This window comes from Dama dama, chromosome 10 (genome assembly GCF_033118175.1).
Source record: "Dama dama isolate Ldn47 chromosome 10, ASM3311817v1, whole genome shotgun sequence".
NCBI classification, from domain to species: Eukaryota; Metazoa; Chordata; class Mammalia; order Artiodactyla; family Cervidae; genus Dama; species Dama dama.
This window is the reverse complement of record NC_083690.1, coordinates 41,891,537-41,897,536: the sequence shown is the minus strand read 5'-3', so window position 1 is coordinate 41,897,536 and position 6,000 is coordinate 41,891,537.

Below are 6,000 nucleotides of genomic sequence, written 5' to 3'. Positions count from 1 at the left end.
GTTCTCAAAACCCGCATCTGACGATGGGACTCTTCCTCCAGAAACCCAGAACCCCAGCCTAAGCCCGAGAAAAGCTTCAGATAAACCCAAACGAAGGGGCGCCCTGCAAAATGCCTGCCCAGAGGCCCTCAGAAGCAAGGACTGTCACAAAACAAAGGAGACGCAGGGACGGAATGTCACGTGGGATAGCGGAACAGGAAAGGGGATTAGCGGAAACAAGGAAATCTGAGTCAAGTGTGAGGTGAACTACCAGGAAGGTACCAGCCTGGGTGTCTCCGCCAGCACCCACAGCCCACCAGATGAGGTGAGGTGTTGCAGGAGGGGGTGGCCTGCGCGTGCCCAGGAGCCCTCCCTGCCGTCTCTGCACCTGCTCTGTAAATCTAAACTATCCTAAAATAAAAAATGTTTTAAAATGAGGTAGAGTGCGTACCAGGGATCTGATTAAAGTATGGTGAAATGTTCACAGCTGTTTAATCTTGGTTGGGAGTGGGGGTTTCCTGGGGGGCGCTAGTGGTAAAGAATCAAAGAACCCTCTTGCCAGTGCAGGAGAGGTTAAGAGACGTGGATTCGATCTTGGTCGGGAAGATCCCCTGGAGTAGGAACCGGCAACCCACTCCAGTATTCTTGCCTAGAGAATCCCATGGACAGAGGATCCTGGCCGGTCACAGTCCATGGGGTCACAAGTGTCGGACATGACTCAGCGGCTGTGGTGAGGCAGCTGGTATCTGTTACATTGTTTTCTGTGTGTTTGAAATGTCTCATAATTAAACATTTAAGAAAAAACAAACCCAAATCTAATACATTACCCAGCCCTGACACCCTCCAAAGACCCCCTTAAACTTTAGGATTTAGTGCAAAATTCTTAACCTCCTCCCCAAGACAGCCCAGGACTCTCCCGCCCACCACTTTACCCTGATGTCACACAGGGCCTGGCCAATCACTAGGGCTCTGCCCTCTAACGTCACACAAGGCCTGGCCAATCCCTAGGGATTTGCCCTCTGATGTCCCACGAGGCTTGGCCAATCCCCAGCATTTGGCTTCCATGTCACACAGGGACAAACGCCTTCAAGTTTGCCGGGTTCTGGCCCCTGGACCAGGCTGCCCGCCTGCAGCTCTGGCAGATCCAGCCTTTGTAGGGAGGGGTCACAGATTCCCAGCCCCTGAGGGGTCACCTCACTGGACATCACGAGTTGTGGTGCATGAAGCTCTCCCTACCCCCAGGCCCAGATCTAGGGGCCACCTGTGAGGCAGGCGTTGTTCTCCCATTTCAGAGATGGGGAAGCTGAGGCCGCCCAGTGACTAGAGGGGTGTGGGCTAGAAGCCAGAGTCTGTCCTGTGGACCAGCGCTTTCCACCTCACTGCCTTCCTGGCCCTGTTTCCGGGGCCACAAGGCCAGCCTGGGTGGAAGAAATCTTGGGGCCCTTGTATTCTGGGCCCTGTTACCTCTCAACACTAGGGTGAAGGACACCATAGTAATTTTACTGAGCACCTTCTATGTGCCAAGCCCTGGGTTTACAATAGCATTGATTCAAGTCCCGGGTGGGGCTTGTGTTCTGGGGCGGCGGGGGGCAACTGACCGTACACAAACAGGCGCATACTGTACTGACTGGAGGTCTGTGAAGAATGCAAGAGGCCAGGGGGATGGGAGATCATGGCGGTGAAGGGGGATGTCCCAGGAGGCCCCTAGAAACACCAAGACCTCCTTGAGCAGGTGAGGGAGCCAAGCAACAACTCAGGGAAAAGCATCACAGGCCCGCGAGAGCGGGTGCAAAGGCCCTGAGGCGGGCGCTCATCTGCTCCGCTTGAGAACAGCAGAGAGGCCAGCGCGGCTGCAGCAGAGTGAGGGGACTCGAGGAGACCAGGGCCTCCTGGGTGACAAGCCCCCCAGTGGGACGTCCGTGGTCCCAGGTCACACAGGACCAGGCTGCTGGAGTCTGGGGGCTGGCCGGCTGGCAGGCCCTGGATGTCTTGGGTGCCTACTGCACCAGGCTCTTCCACTATATTCAGAAGTCTCCCTCTGGTTTACTGAATGCCCACCCCCCCACCGCCCATCACAGGACTGGCAGGGAAATGGGGGCAAGCAGGGATGGGGCAGGAGGGGTGGCCAACGGTCTTCAGAATCCGGGCAGCCCAACTCCCATCATGCCAAAGGGAAACTGAGGCTCAGAGGAGACTCAGAACAAGCTTCTGGGACTAGCTGTTGGATCCCCTGCTTCCCCGGCCAGGTGTATACAGGTAGGCAGGCAGGTGCATGGCTTACCTGCTGGGCAGGTGTGACAGGGCACAGCCGACTGTTCCGATGGGAGAACCAGTCAAAGTGCCAGGCAGAGCTAAAGGCCCTACGAGGCCAGCTGGGTCCACCAACTGGGCTTCCAGAAAGGGATACTGAGGCCGGGAGCAGGCCTGCCAGCTCCTGAGAAGCTCCAGGGCACCTGGGTCAGACAGTGCCCCCTCTTCCTGCCCTGTCCCCCTGGCCTCGTGACAAAAAGATGCCTGGGCCGGGGGCTGCGGCCCACCATGGACTCACCCTGCCCCGGCCCCCAAGGAACAATTTACCTTTCAGAGCCGGTCCAAGATATTAATTAAGATAAATCTACCTCAATTTTGAGATTCTCTTATCATGTAATTTATCAAAATTATGTTAATTATTTCTGTAGGGCAGCAAAATTATTACCTCTTTTGTGTCTGATTTGTATTAATATTCATAATTTAATAATTCAGCATCCTGGCCATCTGGTCCAGGAGCGACTCCCTTCCCTCCCTTGGTCCTTGCAGGAGCGTCCCCACCACGCTGTCCGTGTCCCCGGGGCCCGGCCTCCCTGGTCCCCACACCTTCTTGCGTCCAGTTCTGTGGTCGCCGCCCGCAGCCAGCCCGCCCGGCCCAGGGCCCCCGTGGCCTCAGCCCGCAGGTTGAAGCGCAGGTACCGCGCGCACACCGCCGCCCCCGCTTGGCAGGTGAGCCAAGCTGAATTGACATTTTCCACACTTTGTGAGTTTTACACTGTAATTTGACATAATTAATGCCTACATTACTGCTGATAATTTAGCTAGTTAATTAAACTCGGAGGAGATAATTAAGGAAAGGCTACTGCTTGGATTGCTAATTGTTTTTGTCATTATTTCAGGGGCCGACAGCTGCCGGCTGAGTCATCCTGTTTTGTCAGCTGACGGGTCACATGATGCGGGGGTCCCCTGGGGGCCCCCCACTTCCAGGGGAGGGAGGCACGCAGCCGGCTACCTGGCTGCTGCCTGGAGCCCCTCCAGGTGCTGCTGGCTGGTCCTGCCCCCCCCCCCCCCCACTCCTCCTGTTGAGGTGACAGCCGCCCCCACCCGGAGCACTGGGTCTGGGGTCACTCCAAGGTCAGCCTGAGCAAGCGTGGGGGAGGAGGGCAGCCCTCCCAGCCCTGCATCCAAGCCCATGGGCTGACGTGCCTGGGCAGCCCACAGCCTTCTGCAATGGGCAGATAGAACGGGGGACTTCCTGGGCCTGCTGGAAGTCAGCACAGATTATCCCACATGGCGGAGAAAGACTGGAGACCGTGGGAGCAGGTGGGGGGGTGGGACTGTGTGCCCAGCTCTCTGACGTCCATCAGCAGGTGGAGCTGGCTTTGGAGAACTTCTCTGACTTTGCTCCAACCCTCCCAAGGGTGGAGGGCTGCCCACCCCCTGTGGCAGGTAGACCTGAGACCAGAGGAAAGGGGAGCCGCTGAGATCCGCCCCCCCGGCGGGCCACACTCCCCGATGAGCCGACAAAGCGCACACAGCCACCTGCCCACAGCACAGCAAGGGGTGTAACGCCGTCACTGGCGCCTCTGCTTTCCGGGAAGCTCCAGGTCTCACCGCAGACCCGACGCAGGCCCCAGGGAGGGCAGGGAGCGCAGGAGGGCGGGCTGCTGGTCCCGGGCCACACTGCCACAGATGGGGGACAGCCCTGAGGGAGCACGTGATCCCGTGGTCAGGGCCAGGGCCTCATCTCCGTGGGGCTCACACAGGCAAGGGGAAGGACTGCACGCGTAGCTGGGTGTCCTTAGGGGGCTCGACCTGGCTCTCAGAACACGCAAGGCAGAGGCTGAGACAACCCTGGTTTATCATCCCTTGGAACAAGAAGTCTCCACGTAGGAAGGTTCTAGATCAGCTAATTCGGGGCAAGGCAACAGCCACAGGATGTCAGCAAACATCCAGGAGCCTTCCCTGTTTCTGCCCTGCCAGTCTCTGTGTGGCGACCATATCTTCCCTCGTGGTCCCAAACTGGCTGCTGTGGCACCGGCAGTCGCATGGCACCCCCACATCCCAGGTGGCATCCAGCAAAGATGGGAGGGGAGTGGTGTCTCGCTAATCATATGACTGTCTTAACAGCAGGTTTGCAGGGAGGCCTAGAAACGTGAGCTTTTCTCCCGACGAGCCTTCTTCCTTTCTGCTTTTGGCAAGAGCTCCAGCTTGGCCCATGAGAGCTGGCTTCCCTCCCACAGCAGAGCTCCTTCGTGGAATGCTTCACCAGTCTGGATGAAAGTGCTGTTAGCAAATCTGCAGTGTCCTTCCTCTAGCTTTCGGCTTGACTACCTTCACCCCAAACACCTCTGTCATAAGACTTATCAAAGGCCACAAGAAACAGTCAGTTAACACTGATATTCTGACTATTTTCCTACTATTTCCCAAGCTTTGATGAATCTGTGGTCTGGAAGCCAAGGCAGCACAGGTTAACAGCTGCATCTAACTTTCCATGAGTTCATCGTTACGATCACCAACTTCCCAACCAGAGCACCGGGCCTCACTGCCCGCCGCCCACCGGCCCTCCTGCAGACAGTTCCACGTCTGAGGTTCTGCTAGTGGCCACACCTCCATTCCAGCAAATAAATTCCCAGTCATCTACAAATATCAGAAAATCTGAGTACAACAGAAAGGGGATGATTTTCCCATACAGAGTAGGTTGAACGATGCCCCCTAAAACTTCATGTCCACCAGGAACCTCACAATGCAACTTTATTTGGAAATGGGGTCATCAGAGAGGGCCCTGATCTGGTGTGACGTGTCCATGTGAAAGGAGGCGTCTGGACCCAGACCTGCACACCGGGGATTGCTGGCAACACCAGGAGCTAGTGAGAGGCCCAGAACAGGCCTTCCTCACAGCCTCAGAGGGAGCCAGCCCCACAGACACCTGGGTTCCGGAAGGGGGTACTTTCTGGCCGCACCACTTGGCTCATGGGATCTTAGTTCCCTGAGCAGGGATTGTGTCCAGGCCCTCGGCAGTGAAAGCTCAGAGTCCTAACCACTGGACTCCCAGGGAATCCCCAAATGTCTGTTTTTCAAGCTAGCAAGTTAGTCGTACTTTGTTTTCACAGCCCTAGGAAATTCATACACCATAAGAAATCCAAAGATACAGAGGTTCTGAGTGCGCACTAAGACTCTCAGTCGTGTCCGACTCTTTTGTGACCCCGTGGACTGCAGCCCGCCAGGCTCCTGTGTCCATGGGATTCTCCAGGCAAGAACACTAGAGTGGGTTGACATGCCCTCCTCCAGGGGATCTTCCTGACCCAGGGATCGAACCCTGGTCTCCTGCATTGCAGGCGGGTTCTTTACGGTCTGAGCCTCCCAGAGCCTCCTTTACTGGGGATGAGAATGGCCATGATTGGCTTGTACGATGTATGACTCATTTCCTAGGGTTGGGGAGGGGGCCATCTGCCCTGAGCCAAGGATACCATGAGCCATCTACCCTGGAGGGGGACAACCAGACGAAATGGGGAAGCCAGCAGGGTCTGCCCTCCGGCACACACAGGGCCCTGGGAGTGAGCAGCAGAGGGGACGCTGTGGGGACTCTGGGGGGCAGCGGGTGGGAACAGGCCCCCTGTGGGAACTAGACAGCAGCCTCTCAGCCCGGCTGACAGCAGCCTGGTCACAGCACTGCAGGCCCTTTGATAAGAGGGGAGGCGGGGTCTGGAAGGAGGGCAGGGGCAGGGGTGGTGGGCGAGGGTGGTGTCCGCACCCCTAGAGGTGGGCAGGAAT